The following is a 9,381-nucleotide window of genomic DNA, read 5'->3' on the forward strand; positions in this document are numbered from 1 at the left end:
ACTTTCGGATTTTTCAAAAAAAAAAAAAAAAAAAAAAATCCGATTTTCCGTATTAAAAAAAAAATTTAAAAAAAATTATTATTCTTTTTTTTTTTCCGAATTATTTATTTATTTATTTAATTTATTTTCGGAAAATAATCGGATTAATTAATTTAATTATTCGATTAATTATTTTAATTTTCGATTTTAATTTTTAATAATTTCGCTTATATTGGAGTTATTTATTTAAATTAATTTCGAAAATTTTTATTTACTCTAAGTGAGGAAAGGGTAGATTAAGAAGGGTATAATTAGACAAAGTATGTGTTTAAGTTAAGTATGCATTGCTAATCAAGTGTTTGTGTGATTATGCCTTGATTTTGTGATCTTTTGATTCAAGTTTGATCATGTCTTGTTTTGCTTTATGTGATTAATTGCATCACGATTCATGATTAAGCATGTACTTGTGCATTGAAATTGTATGGCTCCACGAACTTAAACTGTTTTCTCTCCTTGGGAGTTGAATTTGGTTGGGAATACGATTAGTGAGGCTTTTAAGTGTGTGTTTTTGGGATTTAAGAGTGTTGCCTTCAAAGTTTCTCAATCTAGGAAAGTTAGAGAACATTGATAGTGAGACTCCACATTTCTATGTGAAGAAGATTGAGTTTGCATACAACTATTTTGGGACGCTTAAGAATTTGCCACATTTGAGGAAAATTGATGTTATGCCGGCGGTGATTGTATATTGTTTACCCTATATGACACCTTATATAAAGCTTAAGTATAAGTTTAGTGATATGCATTTTGAGGATGATACACCTAATTGGAGGAAGAATGATACTGTAGATGGTAGATGAAAATATGATATTGAGGTTATGACTACTATCATTGAATTAGCAGAAAGGTGCTATGAAGATGGTATGCTTCCTATGGGATTAGGCCTAGGTGACATAGATGATTATGATGAGTATGGGATGGTGATAATGATGATGATGATGATGATGATGATGATGATTGAGTATGAAATGGAAGAAAATGAGGAATTGAATGATGATGATCAAGTTGTTGAGGTTGGAATCTGAATCCGAATCCAGTGGTTTGTGAACCTATTATTGAAGTTGTCTAGTGGTTTTTGGATAGAACAGAAAGCTAATAATGATGTTAATAGAGTGTCACAATAGGATGATGAGGTTATGGATAAATATTCTGATCGGGAAAATAACAGGGATGATCTAGAGGATCATGATTTTACTCCCAAGTATTACAGAGAAAGAGATGATAGGCGTGATGCCGCTAACATTTGAGCATTGTTTGACTTAGTAAGTTCTCCCAGTTAATGTTGAACAATGAAGTAGCGAAGCTACTATTTATGGTTTCAGTTGAACAAGTCGTTCATTGATTAAAGGATGTGGAATTCTCATTGAAGTTATAAGAGTACTTAGTTTTCTTTCAATATTATTCGCTAAGTTTCTAAGCTTGTTTTAATTCAGGTGAGTTCGAGCAATCAACGCAAAGGGATTATGTGTTTTATTTCTCGAATTAATTATTAACTAAGTGCATCGTGGTCATGACCTCTTAGCTATGTGGTACGAACAAGTCAAGGGGGTGGCCAGTAGGTGGCGCCACTTTCCCCATCATGTTCGAAATTTTTATGCATTGTTGCAAAGTAATTTGATTGGTTTGTTGGTCCGTAACCTTAGTGTGGTCCATGTCAAATCCAGTCATTAAAGTGAGTCTTCGATGAGCAAGGAATAGCCGATGTTGTTAGGCAACTAGCCGCAGTACTTTAGAACCTAGCAGAGACTAGGGAAAATCCAATTAATGACCCTGCTATGGGAATGTTCAAGATGGTAGTCCAGAGTAATCTTCCAATGTACCAAGGGGAGTCTGACCCAAGTGTACTGGAAAACGGGCAGAGAGAATTTGATAGGTCAATATTGGCTGTGAATTGTCCCGAAAACCTTAAGGTTAATAGTGTTGTGTATCGCCTTAGGGGAGAAGCTGATTTGTGGTGGCAAAGGTGTGAGAACGCCTTGAGAGCTATACCTGGATTTGGATGGGAATCATTCAAATTTGCCTTGAGAAACAAGTTTTACCAACCGTACTTGAAAAAGTAGAAAGCCCAAGAGCACATTGAGCTAAAGATGGATGGGATGGTTGTGACGGAATACTATTCTAAGTCATAGAATTGTCTAGATTTGCACCTGAAGTGGTGGCAACGGAGGAGCTTAGGGCTCAAAGGTTTGAAAATAGATTGTCAAATGGATTTGCAGTTGTTACTATCTGGAGAGACCTTTAATTCTCTAGATACTCTATATATAGGAAGGCTGCTCATCTGTATGGACTACAGGTGAGGAAGAACATGATTGAAAGTGAAACTGGAAAAAAAAGAAAAAAAAAAGAAAGGATGTTGGAAACCAGAGTCATTGAAATGCCCATAGTTATAGCAACTGGTAGCATAGTAAAATATACCGAGATTCATAGGAATTTGCCTCTGACCATAGCCAAAACCATTTTCCTTTCTAACCTGATTGAGTTTGAATTAGGGGAGTTGGATGTAATTTTAAGTATGGATTGGTTAGCCATGTTCAAAGCCAAGACTGACTGTGAGGAACGAAAAGGTTCATTTGAGATCTATCTTAGGTAAAGTAGTATCTTACCGTCGTTTTGGTAAGCCTAGAAACATAGGAACCATCACGGCAATGGAACTCGTGAAGTTAATCCATAAGGGAAATTCAGTATTCTTATGCAATGTGAGAGACCTCGATAAGGAAGTTAAGGATAAACTCGAGGAAATTACAGTTACGAATGAATTTCTAGATGTGTTTCCGGAAGAGATCCCGGGAATACCTCCTAATCGACCTATTGACTTTACTATTGACTTAGCACCTAAAAATGCACCTATTACGAAAGCTCCATATAGAATAACTCCAGAAGAAGTGAGTGAGTTGAAGGGTATATTTGAGGAATTGTTGGAGAAAATTTATATTATACCAAGTATAGCACAATGGGAACATAAGTTGTGTTTGTGAAAACAAGGACAGGAGTATGAGACCCTGTATAGCCTGTAGGGAAACCAATGAGGTCATAATTGAGAGCAAAGTATCCTTGCCTAGGATAGACACCTATTTTGACCAATTTAAAGAAGCAGGAATTTTCTTGAAGATTGAATTGTGATCAGGTTATCATCAATTGAGAATTACGGATAACGATATTACAAAGGATGTATTTAGGACAATATACGGTTATTATGAGTTCACTGTTATGCCATTTGGGTTGGCCAGTTCACCTATAATATTCATGGACTTGAAGAATCGTGTGTTCCATGTATTTATGGATAAGGTTGTAGTGTTTTTCATAGATGATATCTTGGTGTATTCGAAGAGCAATAAAGAGCATGTTAGACATTTTGGGTTTATGTTAAGTACACTAAGGGATAACCAGTTATATGCCAATTTTTCGATGTGTGAATTCTGGATGGAGAATGTCACATTTTGGGGTATCTAGTGTCTAAAGAAGAAGTTGTAGTGAATGTTGCAAGATTAAAGATGTTAGCAAATGGCCTACACCGATGAGTGTCATTGAAATTTGAAGTTTTCTTGGTTTAGCTGGATATTATAGACTCTTTGTGCAAGACTTGTCTAGGATAGCCAAACCAATGACTACCTTGACGAAGAAAGAAGCTAAGTTTGAGTGGAATGAGAATCGTGAGGAAGCATTCCAAGCTCTAAAGATGCGTTTCACAACCGTGTCAGTGTTAACCCTACCGGATGGAAATGATACCTATAATGTGTATAGTGATGCATCAAAGAATGGTTTAGGGTGTGTATTGATGCAGAACGGGAAGGTTATTGTGTATGCATCAAGGAAATTAAAACCGTATAAACCTAAGTACCCTACCCATGACATAGAGCTAGCAGCCATATTGTTTGCATGGGTGAGATTAAGGAGAATCGGGCTGGTGATGTAAAGTTGGAGCGAATCAAGGAAAAGATTTCGCAAGGAAAGGAATTAGATTTCAAGATCCATGATGATGGAAGTTTGAGGTACAAAGGCAGGAGGTGCGTGCCTCAAAAATGTGGTGAATTGAAGGAGAAATTGATGGGAGAAGGTCACAATACGCCATATTCTGTGCACCCGGGTGGTGAAAAGTTGTATAAGGATTTGAAAAAGGTCTATTGGTGGCAAAGAATGAGGAATGAAGTAGCTGAATTTGTTGCAAGATGCTTGACTTGTCAAAAGGATAAGAATGAACGTAGGAGACCTCAAGGAAAGGTTATACCATTATAATTTTCAAGTTGGAAATGAGACTGTATTTCAATGGACCTTGTCACTTGTTTGCCCAAGTCAAAGCTAGGGAATGACACCAATTGGGTTGTGATAAATAGACTGACCAAGCCATCAGTGTTTATACCAATGAAGGAGACCTAGAAAGATGGAGCAACTTGCTAAGGCTTGCATTAAGTATGTTGTGAGACTACATGGAGTTCCTAAGGATATCATGCCAGATAAGGATTCAAGGTTTCTTTCAATCTTCTGGGAAAGTGTACAGAAGAACTTTGGCACGACATTGAAAATGAGTATAGTGTTCCATCCATCCACATATGGACAAACTGAGAGAACCATTTAGACACTCGAGGATATGCTTCATTCATGTGAAATTGATTTCCAAGGAAGTTGAGAAGGTAGTTTAGATTTGACTGATTTTCCTATAACAATAGCTATCATGCCAGTATAGGAATGACAACATTTGAGGCCTTTTATGGAAGGAAATGTAGTATTCCACTGTGTTGGAATGGAATTAGTGAAACAATTGTGTTAGGACCTCAAATGATAGAGGACACAATGAACCAAATTAGAACTATTCAATAAAAGATTCAAGCAGCGCAAGATCGCCAAAAGAGCTATGCATACTTGACAAAAATTTCTAGTGGGTGAAAAATTGTTACTCAAAGTTTCACCAATGAAAGGTGTTATGAGATTTGGCAAGAAAGGAAAGCTTAGCCCAAAGTATATAGGCCCATATGAAATCCTAGAATGGATAGGAAAGGTAGCTTATAGACTAGCCTTACCCATGGAATTGCATAGAATGCATAATTAGTTTCATATATCTCAATTGCGAAAGTATGTTCTGGATAAGTCGCATGTGTTGCAACCGGAAACCATAGAATTAGACCAAATTTTATCTTTCGAGGAAAGACCAGTCAAAGTCCTGGATTGTAAAGTGCGTAGTACACGAACTAAGGGTGTTAATATTGTGAAAGTTTTGTGGTCTAATGAAGTTTTGTGGTCCCGGGAAGCTTAGGACGATATGAGAAAGAATTATCCCTAGCTATTTCCCAAGGGTAGTTGAGTTACGGGGTCGTAACTCGTTTCTTTTAAAGGGGGTAGAGTGCGGTAGAATTTCGCGCTTTTACCTTATTTTCCCTCATTCTGTGCTTAATTTAGTGTCTTCTATGGATATTGCACTTCATATTGTCATGTTGAATTACTTAAAGAGTACAGCAACTAAAACTTTTTGCAAAGAAAACGCAATAAAGTCTCATAAAGTCTCAAATTTTTATTTCAAGTTTTGATTTCCGAGCCCAAGTTTCGGGACGAAACTTCTTTTAAGGAGGGTAGACTGTAATACCTCGTATTTTTCTATTTTATAAATATATTTTATTATATTTATAAAGTATTTTTATGATTTTTAGAATTTAAAACGCATTTAAATGTTATTTAAATGTATTTTATTTTATTAGAATATTAAACGAATTTATTCTTTAATGTTGGGAATTTAATTGGGTTTCAAAAGTAAAACGATTTTAAATGAATCTAGCCCAATTCAATTTCAAGTTCAAGTCCAAACAAATTAAACAAGCCCATCCTATGTTTAATGAAGCCCGAAAGGGAATCTTAAAGCCTAGCCCATCTTTGAGTTTCCTAAGTCTATAAATATAGGTGCTCACCCTCAAAATCGCTCCCTATTATTCATTAAACCTAAAAACAAAACCCTAACCCTAAATTCTTCTTTCTTTCGTCGAACTTATGTTTGGCCGTTTTTCTCCAACTTCCGTTCGTTTTCAGAAAAATGTTTCTTCTTCAAATTTGTAGATCTCGAAAAGTTATTTAACTTTGCCTCAAGAATCAATCAATTCCGAGTTGTAGATTAAAAGTTATGAGCGTTCTAAAATCCTGTTGCGGTAATTTTTCTCCCTCTTGCTCCCTCCCGCAGCGCTCGCCCTTCCCCTTGCGCGCTGCTGCTGTGTGCTATTGCTGTTGTTGTGTGCGCTGCTCTCGCCCAGCCACACGCCCCTCGCCTCACTCTCTTGCTCGCCCTCTTGTCCCGCGCGCCAGCTGCTGCTGTTGTGCCTGCCTTCGATCCTGCCCGCGCGCGCACACACGGAACGTTTGTTTTTGTTCGTTGTTCAATCTTTTTCGCCCAATCACTTAAATTCTAGGTTTTTCCGTGCTATAGGCCGGATTGGTATAATTCTCTTCTTCCTTACCTATTCTATTTCAATTCCGTATTTTAAATTATATTAATATTATTGGTTTTGTTTAATTAAAATGCTGGGATCGGTTATGAACACCGAATTTTGAGGATTTGTATGTTTGAATTATTGAAGGATGTTTTGAATTGAAATATTATAATTTTCAGATTTGAAGTATATATTAAAGCTTCAATTTTTATTAGTTTTAATGGTTTTAATTACAAACTATGATTGGAGTTTTAATCTAAGCCTTATGGGTGATTGATTAGCATAATTAGTTGATGAATTTAATTATGATAATCAATTATATTTTTCAGAATATTATAAAGACTTAAAACGTCGATTTTTAATGGTTTTATGCATGAAAATAAATTAATTTCATGCTAGGGTTTTAAACGATTGATTGAGACGATTATTTTTATTAATGAACGATTAAGTTCTAATTAATTCAAGTGTTTTAAAACTAAACAAAGTTGCTGAAAATTTAGTAAACATGGATAATAATTAAGTTTCTCCATTGTGTTTATAGGAGTTGATTTCTAGTAAGTTGTGATTCGCACAGTGGCCCCCGTACTTAGGTATTCCAGGTACGTACAAGTCTAGGGCGACCACATTAATTGTCAAGGGACATTACATGATTGTTTATGGATGTGAATTGTATTACGTGAACTTGGTGAATTCATAGTTGATTTGGTGGACGATCGTGTGAATTATTATTGTTGGAATTATTGATTTGTTGATTGAACAAGCATGTTGGGATTATTATGAGTATGGATTTCATTGTCAATTATGTTGTTCAATATTTATGCATGTATGGTTTGTTTCACATGCAAGGGATGAATTATTTATTTGTATGCTATTGTACGGGATGTCTAGCATACTTTGAGCCAATTATTCGTACTTCGTTGTACTATTTATTTTACCACATGTAAAGGGTTAGCTCACGTAAGCCACCGCACATGTAGGGTTCAGTTGGGAATATTGTATGAAATGAATTAGGATTTGTCGTGCAAGGGCACAACCCTCATGTTAATGGGCATGATGTGGAATCTCACTTTCGTGAGGAGGAACATGGTAGTAATTTCACAAGTGTCTTGCTTTGTTGATCACAAGTCCTAAAACATTAAAATAAGATTGTTTTGGTTGATGTTTATTAATTGTATGTGTGAACGTTGTTGAGTCTTGAGTTCACCTGTAATAAAATATTAATAAACGTAAAGTGCAACCAAAACAAGCTTCAAAACTCTTGGAACGTATATACCTTGAGTAAGAACAATGGGGGGAGTCTTGCCGGAAAGCTCGTACTCCTACTAATGATACAAGACGTTGTTTCATTTATATTATGCGCAGGAATTCCGTCGGTATGGCCCGACACTCGGTATGGCCCGATTTTATTATTTATTATATGGTGTATGGTTGGCTCCCATCACCTTTCCTTTATGGAATATTCTTTTGGCCCGTTCGAAGCTTATTCTAATTAAATTGTGAGTCAAGAGTCGAGTCAAGAGTCGAGTCTTTTATTCATGATTTGCTTTTTATTTATTTAATGGCTTTTGCATATTGATTAGTATTTAGTGAGTGATGCATGTTTATAGTTCTATCTCACTCTAGCCTTGTAGTACTCAGCTTTTTGCTGACTACGTGCTTTGTGTCTTTTGGTCATGGCCTTTGCCTTAATGACCCTATGATGATCCATCATTTGCACTTGCATTGTTGGGGAGTAGAATAATATAGCAGGTTGGTAGATCGAAGTACGATCGAAATCATGTGGCTTGGCATGATTGAGAGAGTTGCATGCTTTCGTACTTTATAACTATGTTTACCTATACTTTAATTATATTTTGAATTTGTTGAACTTTTAATACTTTGGTTTTGGGCCATTATGGTTCCAATTTGTAGGAGGCCTCGATAATTTATTAATTATGTTTTTAAAAGTTAGTTGACATTAAATTCCGCTGCGTAATTCTGGTACTAGCCTTAACCGTTATCACGGTGGCGGTAATACTTTAGTAATTCCTTTATTTTAAGTTGGGAAATGGTTTTATAAAAGCAAGGAATTATTAGGGTGTTACAAGCAGAGGGTAAGCTTGGTACTCAAAAAACACCAAGTAAACCTGTTGATCAAGGGAAGATTAGATCTGGATACATTAGTAAGTATGAGGATAATGATGATGAAATACACACACCTCATGACAGTGAAGAGGATGAAATAGAAATTGGGAAGAGGAAAGCTGCTAAAAGTATTCTAATTAACCCAAATAAGGATTTCTCTATGTTCAAGTGGAAAGTGGGGCAAAGGTTCACAACTAGGTTGGATTTCAAAAAGGAAGTGGCAAAGTATGGGATTATGCAGGGGAGGAATGTAAGTGTGGTTATTAGCAACAAAAAAAGAGGACGGAGGATGGGTGTAAGGCGTGTTGAAGGGTGCCCTTTCTACTTATATGCTTCTTGAGATCACAGGAGGTCCACTTTTGTAGCGAAGACAATTACTGATGAACACAACTGCCACAGAAACATGAAGAAAAACAAGCAGTTGAAAGCAAGTTGGCTTGCAGAGCAATACATTGAAGTTTTTAAGGGTAAACCACACTGGCCTGCAAGGGAGATCATGGAGACCACAAGTGTAATACCTCGTATTTTTCCGTATTTATAAATATATTTTATTATATTTATAAAGAATTTTTATTATTTTTAGAATTTAAATCGCATTTAAATATTATTTAAATGTATTTTTAATTAATTTTAGTATTTATTATTTTAATTAATTTCAAAATGAATTTAATTTTCGCAGTGGGGAATTAATTGGGTTTCGATAAAATGTTAGACTTTTTAGAATTAGGGCTGCCAAAAAACAAAACGAACTTGGAAAATGACAGCCTTTAAATGGTTTGAATTAATTCTAAACCCAACTTGTTTTAATACATGA

Source organism: Spinacia oleracea, chromosome 4 (genome assembly GCF_020520425.1).
Source record: "Spinacia oleracea cultivar Varoflay chromosome 4, BTI_SOV_V1, whole genome shotgun sequence".
Lineage (NCBI taxonomy): Eukaryota > Viridiplantae > Streptophyta > Magnoliopsida > Caryophyllales > Amaranthaceae > Spinacia > Spinacia oleracea.